The sequence below is a fragment of the Hesperophylax consimilis genome, chromosome 9, assembly GCF_061612785.1.
Source record: "Hesperophylax consimilis isolate HC1 chromosome 9, BYU_Hcon_1.0, whole genome shotgun sequence".
Classification (NCBI taxonomy): domain Eukaryota; kingdom Metazoa; phylum Arthropoda; class Insecta; order Trichoptera; family Limnephilidae; genus Hesperophylax; species Hesperophylax consimilis.
The window spans coordinates 7,379,333-7,396,074 of NC_142844.1; the positions used below are offsets into that span (position 1 = coordinate 7,379,333).

The window sequence follows — 16,742 nt, forward strand, 5'->3', positions numbered from 1 at the left end:
ACACCGCGCAACATAGAAAGAAAGCATATATTATAAATCCTTGATTTCAATTCATTTATTTCTCGCCACATACTTTCTTCCTTTTATAACAATCGCAGGCGAAATTACGTAATGATATTTTATGGACATACGTAAAAGGTACTACAACTATGTAATAACGAAAAATATCCTTTACTGTATCTTATTGTACTGTGTATGTCTCAATAAATAAATAAATCAAGCTAAAAGAAATGAACGACTCAAAACACAGAATTATAACTCTATAAAGTAATCGAGATGTATTTCCTAGTGAAATTAACAATGTTTCTTGGTTAAGCAAATTCAAAGAGAAATGTAAAAATTATTTATGTAATAAGAATTAGAAGCATAAATTAAAATTTTAAAAAGTACCTATGTTTATATTAGATCACATAAGTAGATCTATTTAATATGTGACACTAAAAAATAATCTGTACATTATTATCTCGTACGTAATACATGGCGTGAATCGAATTCCGATTCATTTGAATCAGTTGCCTTAAAGGAGGATCAGACAACAAAATACACTTTCAATGTGTTTTCTTTCATGCTTAACCATAATTCAAAACTAATCACGATTACGTGTTATTTATTGAAACCGAAATTGGCAAGTGAATGTGGTAGGTGAGTTAACTTTTACAATTTTCTCTTCGGTCATTTCTTTCTATATTACTTCTTATCAAATATTATTTGTTAACCGCATAGCACCATTATGATTTTACAGAAAATTAGTACATTTAACAGTTGTTAATTGTATTTGATGGATGATGAAAATACTTGAAGACTTGATCGCCAATTCTAATGAATCCATGCTGTAAAGGGATTGATTTATAAACTTTTATTAAACTTGTTGTCCTCTGAAATATTTTGTAATGTTGCGGACAGCTAGGTGATCTTGTTTCTTAATTAATTAATTATTCGTTTTCTAATAACAGTTAATTCTTGGAATGGTAAGAGACAAGTCAATGGCAGTTAATTAATTAATGTTGCTAAGGTCATAGGTGCATATTATCCTGAATTGCATTCCGCATCATCTCGGGGTAACTTTATATTATTAATTATAACAGTATTGAAGAGATAATATTCATACAATAAAAGGCGCACTTGCTAGAAATAGCTTGAAGTTAACTGTACTTAACTGAGTGCAAATTGAATAAATCAAATTTTAGAAAACGTGCGCTTTGTAGATCTGATTTCTACTACGTTCGGTGCACCAGCATCTTTCATTCCAGATCATCATCTTCATTACCAGTTTGACTACTACACATGGTTGGTATCAATATGATCGTAGACTCCTATCGTTGATTTTTTTGTCAACTAATTAATTGTGTTGTTGGTTTTATGTTTTTTCTTTCGTATTCCTCTAACTAGTTAGGTTTTATTACTTATACAGAAGAAACCCTTTCAATTTCTGTCTAACAAACATTACGACTTTTCGGCCTTGTGAAAGCTGAAATTTCTGATGGTGACAGATCATAGATACATAATAAATATGTAATTGAGTTATGCCTATTAGCACAGCAATATCCAGACATGTTTCCACTAAAGCACGCGTAAACATGCGACGAGATTTACAGATAATTTACTAATACCACAAGCAAACAAAGCAATATTACCAAAAGCTCCTTACTATATGACTACTAAAGTATAATAACAACCTACCAAGTACACGTTATACTTCAATTTAAATCGTCACTAAAAATATTCCTTTTAAACAAATGTCTGTACACCCGCTAAGGGTATTTTCTTTAGTCATTTAGTACACCTTACGAATACTTTACACAAATTCTAACATTAAAATATCTCTACGTCTTCGTTATCTGTCTGTTTCTTCGGTAAGTATATTTACACAATATAACGCCACGTTTCCAGTGACAATATTACCACAAGCATTGAACCGAATGTTTGTGCAAACATGAAATATTGGGGCAGAGCCATAATGATTTTGTTTTCCGTGGCCGAGGAAAGATAAAAAAGTTTTAAAACTCCAAGGAGGAAAAAAAAGACTTCATTCTTCACTCATTTCTCCATTGATTGAACATTATAATTGCTATGTTGCCGTCCATATTCCACGAAATAGAAAAGACATCAAGACGGACTGCTGATTACCTACCAATTTTGATCTAATGAAATTGCACGATACCAGCACGAACCTGTAATTTAGTCAATCCCATAAACTACAATGCACAGTTTGCTCTTCGTGGTTTAACTCTTCCCCATTGTTCGTCCAGGCGATAGTTCCGGCTGAGGAGCTCTCGTCTTCTCCTCCCACTTTGTCCCAAGAAAGTGCATCAGGCTTATACCCATTGTGCCGCGACTGCGCTAACAATGCCCATTGTTCCTGCCACCCGTCCGACAAGAAGCTTCTTTGGTGTACTCTTACTGACTTTACGGTGTATAATAGTTAATGGCTGATGGCTGATGTATAATTTCATTACGGGCGCACGAGGCGCGTAGCGGTCGTTGAGATAACAGCAAGTCGACTGGAAGTACTGCTACACTGCTACTGAAGACATCTCGGAAGAGTGCAACACGCAGCACGCAACCATGATTTCGATTAGAGATGTGTTAGTTGTGGTAGCCGAACCATTTTTCCCTCGTTAATATGAAATTACGTCATTGGCAGAGTGATAGGCTCTTTGCTCCTTCACGTCCCGGCGTGCTCAGTTCAAAATATTGTGTAATGGATTTTTCACAGAGCCGAAGATACTCTAAATATCATCCTGGTTATGGACTATCATGCAGGTTGTGTATTTATTTATATACACCCTTAGAGCTTTTACATAAAACAAGTCTTAATAAATATAAGTGCATTAATATTAACATAATAAAATTAAATATAACATTAGTTCTTTCCCAGCTACATGAATGGGATATGCAAAGCAATATATCCATATTAGCGCTACAACAATCAATAGAATAGACAAAATTAGGTGGGGACAAAATAAATCAACCAGATATTCTTAGGTACAACAAATTTAAAGAAAATATAATGGAAAAAAGTGTTGATACTTGCCTACAGCAAATAACAAAAATCAACATTAAATGAAAAAGTATATTTTAGAAGTAAGTATGAAAAGTGAGTTACAGATTATTATAATATTGACGAAACAAAATGTTAGAAATATCTGTTTTAATTTTAGTAAGGAATATATGAAAATATCAACGGAACTGAATTTATTTCCAAGCCTACGAAGCCTTTTGACTGGGGGATGAGTGAATAATTTGTTTTTGAAGAATAAACGTAGAACTCTGGAAGTTCCGTCTTATAATTTGGTATTCGGAACGTTATTAGTTTATTAGCTTTGTTAAGGCAAGTGAATCTTTTGGGCCATTAACTAATTTTTATAAATGTGCCAAATCGCTGTAGAAACTTTTTTGAGTGACTTTATCTGAATGGTTGGGTTTCCCCTGAAAATGTGGATGCAAAAGTTCGTTTATTAATGATTTCTATTCATCATTTCCTTCGCTCTATCTTAAAACGCTTTACATTAATATCAGAATTTGATTCGTTAATGATAAACATCGTTTTGCTTTCGAATTTTTGACATTTTTATTACCCTAGCTAGGTCTTCGTTTTTTTATTCTTCTCCATTTGTTTCAATATAAATATACATATATTTTAAATATCTTTTAAAACATATGGGTATCTAGAAATATGGCCCATTGCGATCAGAAGAAACCTGTTTTGTTTTATTTGTTTTCTTCCTCGGCCATCGCTAATAACCATAATAATGTTGTATTAAAAGCAATAATACTTGCATAGCATTACGGACAATGGCAATAACACTAACAATACAGTACCAGTCTTAATCGCAATAGAATAGAACTGTACCAGAACCGTGCGACTGAATGAACTGATGAGGCCTCGAATCCGATATTGATTTTGACCTCAAATATGAGACTTAGCGATCCATTACTGATTGATTTCTAAAGATGAATCATGAACTCATTGTAAATAAGTTTCCATTTTGTTGTGCTTTCGCGATGAAATTAATTATTTTTGCTGTCACTTCCTTGCCTTGCCCAAATGTGAATACACTATTTTTTCTTATTATCAATTGAAGATCATTCGTATTACGTGATAATCAAAACCCCGTCCACCACGTACCGCCGTAAAACATTCCAAAATATGAGTGCATACTGCATACATAGCTTTGGTAGGTACCTAGTATGTTCGCAGTTCGTTCAAAACTAGGAATATTATGTGCGTATACAACTAACGATATCTGAATAAATCAACCGTTAGACGGTGAAGCCAGATATTCTCAACGTCTGTTTGTGTAATGAATCGATTTACGGATCATTGGGCTGGAATACTTATTATATCACACAGACTGTACAATTATTATTTAGGTCGAACGCATTTGAATAAAAGTCATTATGTGCAGAATTGTGTAGGAAATTAAAAACAGTTTACTAGTGTCATGTTCGCATGTCTTGGTGCCACATATTTATTATTTTAACGATGTAATTTCTCCTGAATTATCCCCCCTGGAGAAATATTGTTTGCAGTCACATAATATGACCGATCTTTTGTAAGATTTTTTGAGCGGATGAAATGGGCATAGATGCGAATGGACGAGAATTCTTTGAAAACCAACGATTTATTTTATAAACATTTTACAACTTTATTTATTTATTACATTACGTTATAAATTTTAATATCAAGTATTGTAATGAAAAGTACCTAATGTTGTATAATAACCAATAACAATTTAGAATATTTGAAAACTAGTGAAATTATTTAAAGTGCGTACGTACATTGCGCACAAGGGCTATTATGTCTTGTCAGGTTGATATTAGTTCCTAACTAGGCCATTTGCTTGTTCCGAGGAACCAAATTATCAGATATGCTTGGTGTATTATTATGAGCTTTGTGAAGGGTCTTTTTTAAGGAGATGAAGTTCTGGGAAGGTAAAAAGTATGAAGGTAGGGTAAGAATCTAGGGATCAGTGTGTCCAGGAGTGGCGGACGAATGAATAAATCCTTCCCACTGCAGCGCAAGACGATATTATTATTCTATATTTCTATATTATTGTTTTCCTTCTCTACTAAGTGTGTTATTAACAAATTTTCAAACCAGACTCTGCCCAAGCCAATTGTATAACTTCCTTCTACCTTCCATAAATGTTACGGGACATTGACCGTTAGCAACCCAAACTTACCTATTGTTTGGTATCTGAATTAATTATTAGAACTCTTGGCCAAGTTATCGTTCGGACAAAAAATACTGCTATGGTTTTTCGTAAACTTCCAATGATATTACTATTTGTCTATGATTGTTAGCAAGGCGAAACTTAATGCCAAATCACTATTTTGATTAATCTTTATAACTAATTGGTGTATATTATGAATACCAAAAATATAAATGTAAACTACCAAAAAATATATTTTTTCAATAGAAGTGTATGAACGCGTAAATGAAACAACTTTATAAAAATACAGTATTATAACTTTGATTACATTTGACAGTTTCACTTGATTAACTTTTTTGCTTTATAAAATAAATAAAAACCAGTTTTGTGCATGAAATCGAACATTTCTAGACTCCGTTTGTCAAGCGATTTTAATGCCTATTACCTACGATATAAGGTATACCAAGAATATAATAAATATATTACAAGAATATTAGCTTGTAGCTTCCTCTTAAGATTGATTCGTTCGATTTATTTCGAGCGATGTGTTAATAATATATTTATATATTTTTTATAAACGTCTTAACTTTTTCTTAATATGGGTGCAATAAAAAAGTTTGTATCCTGCTCATTATCACCATTTATTTATAAAGGTATGTCTCACGAAGGTTTTTATGTTATTGTTGAATTTAATCGCTTTAAAATGTGCAGACATCCTTAAATAGCCATGTATTTCGTAAATATTTGTTTTACTTAGACCGGTGTCTGCGTAGAAAGACGATGACATTTTATAACCACTGCAATTCATTGGTATTGAGTCATGTCATTTATGAATGCCATATCATTACTGTTATTGCAAAAAGAGAATGCATTATTTTAGAATATTAGCTTTATTTAAAAAAAACCTTAAATCGTAAAATGATCTACAGTACGTTACAATCGACTAATCGTTTGATAATTGTCACATTTCCATCGGTATAAAAGAGAAATAAATTGTTATCTATTTTGTTTGACCGGCTGAACTCGTGGAATCAAAAAAATAGCCGATATTATTTCCGTCCGATCATCGTTTTGCTGCTATCTAATTCAAAGGTGATTAGTTCTTTATATTCATCTGTCCGTAACATTTCGATTGAAAGCAAATGTCAGGATAATGTGTTGCGTTTCTCACGCACTGGTCTGGTTGCTGGTGGCTCCCCTTGCAAAGAATGGCTAACTCTTATTATTAGCGGTGCCATGTGAAGCGTGTGATTGGAACACGTTTCTCTAATTACAAGCTGATAGGGCCATGCTGCTTGGTGCTGTTGCCCGGCTACCTGCCGTGAAGCCGGCAATTGTGCAACTCCACAGACAATTGAAATAGTAGGTAACGAATTTAATTAGCGCTCTCAATTGAAACGAGATTAAAAACGATAGTGTGAGAAAAGCAATTGCAACGAGTTGAAACTGTTCAATTTTCGCCAATTTGACTATCAAAAGAACAAAAAGAATTAACCTGTGATGTAAAACGCACAAGATTGTCATTTGGTCCAGCGTTCATCCGCTGAGAGCTCGCGTAACCTCTGTTTATAGGACTAATTAAAATATCTTATAGAACTTATCTTCTTCTTGACGTTCGTTAACAAACAAAGCTATTGATTGCGCCAATGTTATTTTGTCTTGAACCGTTCTTCAATGATAACACTTATGTTCCTCTTAATATTATGTATCGATTGATACACCGATTTAAGGAATGCTGTTATTGCTGTTATAAGATGGTGGTCTGGTATAAAATTTGGCCGATTGAGATCGCTCTTTTCTTTATGAAGGCTCGCATATTTTCATCTTACCCAACAATACAAAGGAAAAGGAAGTCCTCCGTGTATATTATTTTATACCTCCGATTGTTAACGTGTCGTCTGTATGTCGATTTACTCAACTCTTTCGTGTTATGAGGGAACCGAGCCCTCCTGTTCACTGTCATCTCAATGAAGAGAAGTTAATGAACCGTTAGATGTTGAAAAATGATGATTTGTGTTTTCATATTTTCTATAATTTCCATCATAATAATTTATATGAGCTGGCATCTTCAAAACGTATTGTACATCAGAATACTCGGATTTAAGTTGTATATAATAGCTGCTCTTAATATCATAACGATCGGTTTCGGTGTTGGTATGTATGTAGGAAAGACTACTGCGTCATCTTTTGCTTACATTTTTGATTTTAAACTGTCGATTAGTGTCATAATTCGGCATCTAAAAGTCGAAGACGACAGGGTCTGCTTTTGATTGGTCTTATTTATTTTGAGCCCGGTCATATAGTCAATGAGGGGAGGTTTCTTGTTTAAATTACATCTATGGTAAATGAGTAACACAGACCCTTATCAACTTAGTAGAAACTCTTTTAATTGTATTCTATCCGTTGTTGCTCAACTTTGTTAATTGGTTTTGGATTCGAAAATTAATCGTTTGCATTGTTAGCTTTGGAATTCTTTCTACTTTTATTAACAGTTCCTACATTACATTTTCATTTCTTTGCATCTTCAGACTACTCCAGTTAATTGGTAAGATCAGAAGTTTTGTTGCAAAATCCTTAATGAAAGTTTGCATAATTAATACTCGGAGTTATTTAATGTATACCTCAATTTAGCAATGCAATATGCCTCCTGTAATTTCTCTTGAGATTTATTATTATGATTGTCGTCTTTCTTGAGAATATTTTATCATCTGCATTTACTTTGTATAGCTTCTTAAGAAATTAACTACTCTGCTTATTTGTGTGTTGTGTTTGCTTATCCTTTTGGCTCCGGGTGCATATCTCGGTCATTATTCATCCTTGAAGTATCCGATAAGTTAGTTGGTTGGGCGCTATCTGTCGCTGTCTGCAGCTTTCTACCAGATAACAATAATACGGGTCGTGTGTTCACTGCTCACTGCTGCGCTCATCTCGCGCTCTGGCCAACTTCCCGCCAAGAAGAATCACACCGCCAGGGAACCATTATCGCGTATTGTGCTTCGCAAGTACTTGCTGTGATTAATGTGGACGCATTCACTGGAAAAAACTTGGAAGTTGAAATAATGCCAAAACTCTCACTAAATCAATTTGATAAAGTCGTTAGACTTGCCCAGTGGTAGGTTCCGTCTTTGATGATAATTGTAAATTATCTCACTGTGCGGCACCTTATGTCTAAACAATCGTTAAATATTTTTATTAGTATGTCTTCTTCTTTCAGAGGTTATCTATCATTGGAGATATCTATAGCTTCGGAATGTTTCTCGATATAACTCGGTGAAACTGAACTACCACCAGTCACGATAGTTTCGAAGTCGCAAGGCGTTTCCACATCTTTCATCAATATCCCCCTCAATTATCATGTTTTATTAATTTTACATGTAGGTGGTGCTTTTTCTCGTGCACAATTCTTGGCCTTTCGATTAACAACCTCTAAATCAGTCTAACCAGAGCATTTTGAGTGTTCATTCATGTATCCTTATTTCAAAATCTTCTATCTTCCGGGTCAATGCTTGGTTTAATGACTAGGTCTTTTAAATTGGTGATAGTTCAAAATCACATTTCCGCTAGGATGACATGGTATTAGTATTTCTTCCTGGAATATTGTTTATGTTCACCTGTATGGGAATACATTCCTGTCCAGATTATCTTCCAAATCAGGTTTACTTTTTACGATTTACTTACATAGGAGCAAAAGCAAAGAGTAGTCTTTAATACTCCATACCTTTCGTGTACATTGTGGCAAGTCAACAACGCGTACCCACTTTGTTTGTATGGCGATAAAAAACCTTTCATGTTTGGGATAGAAAAGCTTGACAACACGGCTTTTTTTATAATTCTGTCTTGTTCAAACTTTGAACCTTTCATTAAATGCGTGTACTGTATTACTGTCGTAAAGGTTATGAAGTAGCGTTGCGTAACATTAGATTAACCACTTAACTTATCGGAAAATAATTATTTGTCGTATGACAAACATGAGACAAAAGCGTTCCAGTTTTGTAATAACAAAAAGATACCTCAATTTACGGAGATATATTTTAACACTCATTAACTTAGTGATGTATTATCATCATCATCATCATCAATCACTATCTATCATCCTTAAGCTGCCTCCATCCTTCTCGATTCTTTCGTTCCTGTTGCCAGTTGCCACGTTTTCCTATCGATCTTGATTATCCCGTCAATTCAGATGGTTTTGGACCGACCCTCAAACTATATGGAGTTACTTTGTCATTTGATTTTTTAGCCTTGTTTAATAATATGTTAAGTACTTTTTTTGCTTCCTTAATTATACGTTTCTTTTCAAATCTATTCTCTATAATCTATTATGTCACGCATCTTGGCATTTCATGTTGCGTTACTTTCGGTTTCTGAACCTGTCTGTTATATGAAGTGTGTTTCACATACATACATAATATTAATTCATAAATCTACATATTATCCGCAGTATTTACCAGGGTCGGCCCTGAGCCAAACGGCGCTTGGCGCTAGTATAATTTTGGCGCCCCTTTCAAAACCAGTAGACGCCTTGGTCACCAGCTCTAATCCTCTGTATATGCTATACGAATTCTAAATAAAGCTCGTTTATTCACGAATTTTGAGCTTACGTCAGTTTGACCGCTTTAATTGAAACCTTAATTAACGAGCATATAATCTACAAGTCACACCAAAAAGTTTTCCTCCACGCTACACGTTTGACTACGAATAGATTCTCACTGTACCCCATCCTAATCAAACCCAACATTAACGTGTTAATGCGAGGGTTAATTTGAAATTTGCATCATGTACTTAAGAGCAGACCTTTAATTCGTATATTCTGTTGGTCTCCTTAATTTATCCCATTTATTTCCTTAAATCTGCCAAAAGCAATGTATGTTTGCATGTGCTGCATTTAATTCGGTCAGATTTCTCTTCATTACGAACTATTGATCTCGCTGTAGGTACGTGGATTTATTATTCGGATATGGACAGTAACCCTTTCAGCCCCATCAGCGATTTGTAGTTATTTGTATTTTTTACGTGATATGTTTATTATACTCTGACGCCCAATGTTAAGCCAAATTAATTCTAAAAAAATTATATTACAAAAAAAATTCAAATAATTTTCTGGTGTATTATCAACCATTACATATTTTATTTATGTGGAAACAATAATGCGGGTGTGAAAGGGTTAAGGAGCTATAGTTAAGTGCGGTGTATAATAATCGCGTAATGTATCTCGGCCCACGGACTCGAACCGAGCACGCGACGTGTTAAGTGCTCGCAGCTTCTGTATGGTCTACACCTGTCACTTATTTCATCCCGCCTCACAGCAAAGCCACAGTAAATTAATCATCATTTTATTATAATTTTTGCTGGTTCTTTCTTTCTTTCGACCTTGCATATAAGTAAGCTGCGTACTTTCTCATATAACTAGAATTGATATGCACAGCGAACATTGATCCACATTGCACCTTTCTTTCAGATGTTTATGCTTTCTACTTTTGGTATATAGGTGAATGCGAAATTTGCAAAATGATTGCAGTTTTTAGTGTTACGAATTTGCTATTCAAGATACCATTTGCGGTCTATTAAAATTCCGCATCGATACAATGTAAGTAAAAGTATGGATTTAAGTTTAATAGTTTTTGTTGTGAATGTTTCTTGAAGGAAATAATAACTCCTTCATAACGAAAAACTGTGTCTTTATTTAAACTTAAACCTCTTATAATATACTCAATAATCAATGTTAGGCATGATAATATTCTTCTGCGTGGGTCCTATATCATATTTTACAACATCTAAACTATTTACTCCAGATATCTTATAGTGTTAATTATTATTTCTTATCCGTAAGTATAATTAAATGGCTGACAGCCCTGAATTATCAAAGCCAAATTGCGATACTTGCCGAGCTATTCCAAGTAGAATTAATTTTGAAGGTAACAATAAACTCACTACTGATTACTCTATTATAATATTTTGCTAGATTATACATGTTAACAAGTCACCCTTTTATACATATTAATATTCAGTTCAAATAAAATATTCTCTGTTATTATAACATTCTATACGTTAATAGAATTTATTTTATATTAATTACTATCTATTATCATAAACACCTCATACCTCGATTTATGTCAGCTCTTACAAACCTAGTATTCATTCAACTATTATTACACTAGTACATATTTCTTTTAATTCTGTATTGTTTCACTACACTTCTATTAACAACTGTTTTTTTTTATTTTTTTTATTTTTTTATTTTTTATTCTTTAATATATTTGTTAAACAATGGTATAGTATATTGTCCTCCACGCTAGGAGTTCACCTGTGTTGTGGAGGACTTTTTCAATTGTAAAGTTATATAATTCTAAAACAATACAGTGGAGTTGGTTACACAGAGAAACATTAAAAATTAAAATATAAAATCGATTTTTCCATAGTTATAACAGTAGTTTTTCCATAGTTATTCCAAAAAAGTGAAATATAAAAAAATAAATATTAACAGGATTGTAGCCAGTTCCATATGTGTTTTTTGTATTCTGTAAGATTAGATGTTTTATATTGTGTTGGAAGTGAATTGAATAGTTTTATAGCCTGGAATCTGTAGTGTTTTTGTCCAAAGGATGTGTTGGTTTTTGGTATTAGTAGTTGGTGTGCATGTCTTGTTTTGGTATTGCGAGAAGTTTGTGAAGTTTTAAATGTGTTTAGGTTCTTGTAAAGGAAAGTAAGTATTTGTTTTGAATATAGTTTTTGAATCTTCAACACTGGGAATTGTTTAAATATGGTTGAAGTGGGTGTTAGTATTGGTACTTTAAGTATAACTTTTATTAAGGTTTTCTGAGCTTTATATAGTGTGTCGATGTATTTTTTACTGGCATAGCCCCAGGCAATAATGCCGTATTCCATTATAGATTGTGCTATTGCGAGGTATATATTCTTAATATCAAATATGTTCAGTATATTTCTCACGTTTTTGAAAAAGTAAATCAACTTGTTTATCTTTCCTTTAACCGATTCAATATGTCTGTCCCATTTTAAATATCGGTCGAAGTATATACCAAGATATTTGATATTTTCGGTTTGTGTGATTGGAGGACAATTGCACGGGGTGCTCGCTGAGTGACAGGAATGTATTTTAAGGTAGATGTTTTTGGCGGGTTGGCCTCTCGAGTTTATGCTAAAGGTTATGAATTTAGTCTTATCTATATTTAAAGTTAATAAGTTAGAGTCAAGCCATTTTTTTGTAATATTTAGGCCAACTTCAGCTTTTGTGATTAGTGTGTTCCAGTCAGTGGCCTTAAAAAGTAACACAGTGTCATCAGCAAAGCTTATAATTTCCCCGTCTATTTGGAGGTGACATAGATCGTTAATATAAATAAGAAATAGGATTGGGCCAAGTACGCTGCCTTGTGGTACTCCGTAGGATACTTGTTCCTTGTCACTACATGTGTTTTCTATTGAGGTATATTGGGTGCGATTTTCCATGTAGCTTTCAATTAATTTGAGTTCTGTTCCCGTGATTCCGAAATATTTAAGTTTATTGAACAGGTTTTGGTGGTGAATTGTGTCAAACGCTTTTGCCAGGTCGAGGAATATTCCAAGGCATTTTTTACCCTGATCTATATTTGTTTTGAGGAAGTCTGTTACTGAGGCTATGGCATGTGAGGTACTCATATTTTCCCTGAATCCAAATTGATTTGGTGATAGTATATTGTTTTTGTTAAGAAAAATTAAAAGGTGGTTTTTGATATGTTTCTATCTGTATCTCTTGCAATAATATTTTTGTGTACAGATTTCTTGTTCTGTAATTTATTACTAATATTCTCCTGTGTACCCACAGTATGCTTATAATCCGATATATCACTCTATTGTAAAAGCCATTTAATGGCGTTTAAATAAATAATATAATATTATGGGACGCCTGGAGGTTAACGTCCTCTCTATTATAATGCTCTCAAAAATTCTCTCAGTGTCTCAAAACCTCATGGCTTCCCTTACTTTGGTACCCACCATGGAGGGGCAACCTCATATTCTATATTTATCGGATAACTCTCTAACCTCTATGATCTATCTACACCAAAGGCATCTCGTTGCTAGAGCTATCATAGTTTGAATACATTTTTATTTATTTATTGTACTTAGGTACTTTAGGTGATTAAAATTCCAGAGTGTGTTCAAAAGATTCTGCTTTTTTTAAATAATTTATTTTATTTTGACTGGCATCGTTCGCTATCGTAGTATCCGGATATAATTAATATTGAATTACTTTACCAGAATATTATGTTCCCTGATGATTGTTACTGCAAGACAGTCCATAAAGTTGGTCAAATCTAAAACATAATTGTTGAAAGGAATACAAAAAAGTGAGAGATTTCGGTGTCACTTATAAAAATAATTATCCCGTTCAAGTCCTCCTAATTGTAATAATGAATATTCGTTGCCAAAAAAAATATCACCCTCGTAAGATTCATTGTGGAATATATTGGTACTGGACCTAACTGAGCAATGAGTTCTGCTAGTTTCTTATTTCAATAGAATTATATACCACAGTACCTTATTACTGAAACATCATTTCTTTAGACCCTTATTGCCTACTGAGAATAAATTTGTCTGTTCTTCTACGGTACCCTATTAAATGAGAATTGTCCAACCACAGTAGCTTATTACTTGGTAATTGCCACCGACCTCTGAGCAACCCTCTGATCCACCAAGCTCCCTCTCTTTTTGGTATCACATAGAGATTACTTACTGATATAAATGCATAAACACCAACATCTGAGATTGCCCCCCTCTAGAAAAAACAGAACAAATAAAGTATCTAGGAATCCTAATTGACCATAATCTTAGATGGACACATCACATCAAACAAATCACAAATAGACTCCTCAGAACAATACACATTTTCCTAAACATAAGAAACATATATAAAATAAAACAATTGAAAACAATATATTATGCACTATGCCAATCAATAATAGAATATGGAATAATTGCTTGGGGAGGAGCAACAAACGCAGCTATCGCTCAAATAGAAATCGCACAGAAAACGATATTAAAAGTAATACTCAAAAAACATAAACTAACCGACACAGACCAAATATTTAAAAGCTGTGACGTACTTGATATACGCCAATTATATGTTAAAACACTACTAAACTACATTTTCGACCAAAAAAACAAACCCCAAAAAACACAAAATATCACTAATAGACCGGTCAGACAAGCGTACAAAGAAAACATAAAAACTCCGACGGTAAACACTACCTTTGGACAAAGACACCATAAATACCACGCTATTAAAGCATTCAACAGTCTTCCACTTGAAACAAAAATTGAGGAAAATAAAAATAAATTCAAACACAAAATAAAAAAATGGATTAAAGAACAAAAAGACAATATTACCAAAATACTATAACATAAAAGAATAAAACATATACACGCAACACAAAAACAAAATTAATAAAACACGCAACACGCACAAACACATATATCATTATAAATGCCGATTTACATTCTCTTTTGATATTTTTCTTTTAGTGTTATAATTATATTTTAATTTTTAATCTTTATTTTTTATTTTAAATTTATCTTTATTTTAATGTTGTTTTTCTTTTATTTTTTTTTAAATGTATAAATTCTTAAATTATAAAATGGGGGCCTCAGCACGGGTAAACAACCCAGTGAGGCCAACATTACTAAATTGAAATATGAAATATTGTAAAAAAAATGTATCAACAATAAAAAAATAAAAAAAATAAAATATTTATTATTTATGAAAAATCTGGTGAAATTATTCGTATTCCTGTTAAAAACAGTATTGCTGGCCTTTAACGAATGAATTGGCTGATTTCCTAACAAACTATCAGTAAAACATGAATGTATTATGACGATGTTGGAACACGCGTTCATAAAAAATCTATTATTGCCGCATTTTGTCATTATATTTATCAGGAAAAGCGCAGCTGCTAGAAAACGTGTTCCAATATATTCTGAATGGACTAATATTTTATAAGGCTTTCTATCATTTTTTTAACAGGATCTTAATAAATCAACCATACTCATTTTTCTCCGTGCATTGTGATTGTAACGATGTGAAACCCAATAATCAGGTGTTTTTTTTATGTCAATACCGCACCAGAGTCCCAACTGTTCCCAACCAGTGGGACCATGACACCCTTAATCGGGGTATGTTGTGAGGCTAAAGTTATTGGGGAGGAGGATGAGATAAGTAAGAGGAAGGTTGGGAAGTTCATGGTTTTTCAGATCTGGTCACCAAACATGGCTAAAGCCATCTCAAGTAAAGTTTTACTCTGCCCTTCTTCATCGTATGGTTGGGAATAGTTTATGGAGGTCAAAGTGGAATGCTGAGATTATTCAGCAAGTATACCTACAGCATCGGGAGTCACTTGAGTTCAGCACAGATGTGCCTGGGGAACTGGTAAAGGGAAATATCTTATACCATGTGTTCCTTTATTTGAATACGTCCATATTTACACAATTCAAAATCCTTTAGGCGCCATTTAAGCATCACGCGCACTTTTGTTGTTTGAATGTGTCTATATTCACACAATTCAGAATCTGTTAGGCGCCATTTATGCATCATGCGTACTTCTGTCGTTTGAATGTGTCCATATTCACACAATTCAGTATCTGTTAGGCGCCATTTATGCATCATGCGTACTTCTGTCGTTTGAATGTGTCCATATTCACACAATTCAGTATCTGTTAGGCACCATTTATGCATCATGCGTACTTCTGTCGTTTAAATATGTCCATATTAACACAATTCAGTATCTGTTAGACGCCATTTATGCATTATGTGCACTTCTATTGTTTGAATATGTCCATATTCTCACAATTCAGAATCTGTTAGACGCCATTTAAGCATCACGCGCACTTCTGTCGTTTGAATGTGTCCATATTCACACAATTCAGTATCTGTTAGGCGCCATTTTTGCATCATGCGTACTTCTGTTGTTTGAATGTGTCCATATTCACACAATTCAGTATCTGTTAAGCGCCATTTATGCATCATGCGTACTTCTGTCGTTTGAATGTGTCCATATTCACACAATTCAGTATCTTTTAGGCGCCATTTATGCATTATGTGCACTTCTATTGTTTGAATATGTCCATATTCTCACAATTCAGAATCTGTTAGGCGCCATTTAAGTATCACGCGCACTTCTGTTGTTTGAATATGTCCATATTCTCACAATTCAGAATCTGTTGGGCGCCATTTAAGTATCACGCGCACTTCTGTTGTTTGAATATGTCCATATTCTCACAATTCAGAATCTGTTAGGCGCCATTTAAGTATCACGCGCACTTCTGTTGTTTGAATATGTCCATATTCTCACAATTCAGAATCTGTTGGGCGCCATTTATGCATTATTCGCACTTCTATTGTTTGAATATGTCCATATTCTCACAATTCAGAATCTGTTAGGCGCCATTTAAGTATCACGCGCACTTCTGTTGTTTGAATATGTCCATATTCTCACAATTCAGAATCTGTTGGGCGCCATTTATGCATTATGTGCACTTCTATTGTTTGAATATGTCCATATTCTCACAATTCAGAATCTGTTAGGCGCCATTTAAGTA

General features: G+C 33.6%; 1 protein-coding gene across 1 annotated transcript in view; it reads left to right on the forward strand.

Moving 5' to 3' along the window:
- The window catches only part of Pgant2 (polypeptide N-acetylgalactosaminyltransferase 2), a 230,077-nt gene that overhangs the window by 155,517 nt on the left and 57,818 nt on the right, over window positions 1-16,742 (forward strand). The gene's annotated exons all lie outside the window — the stretch shown is intronic.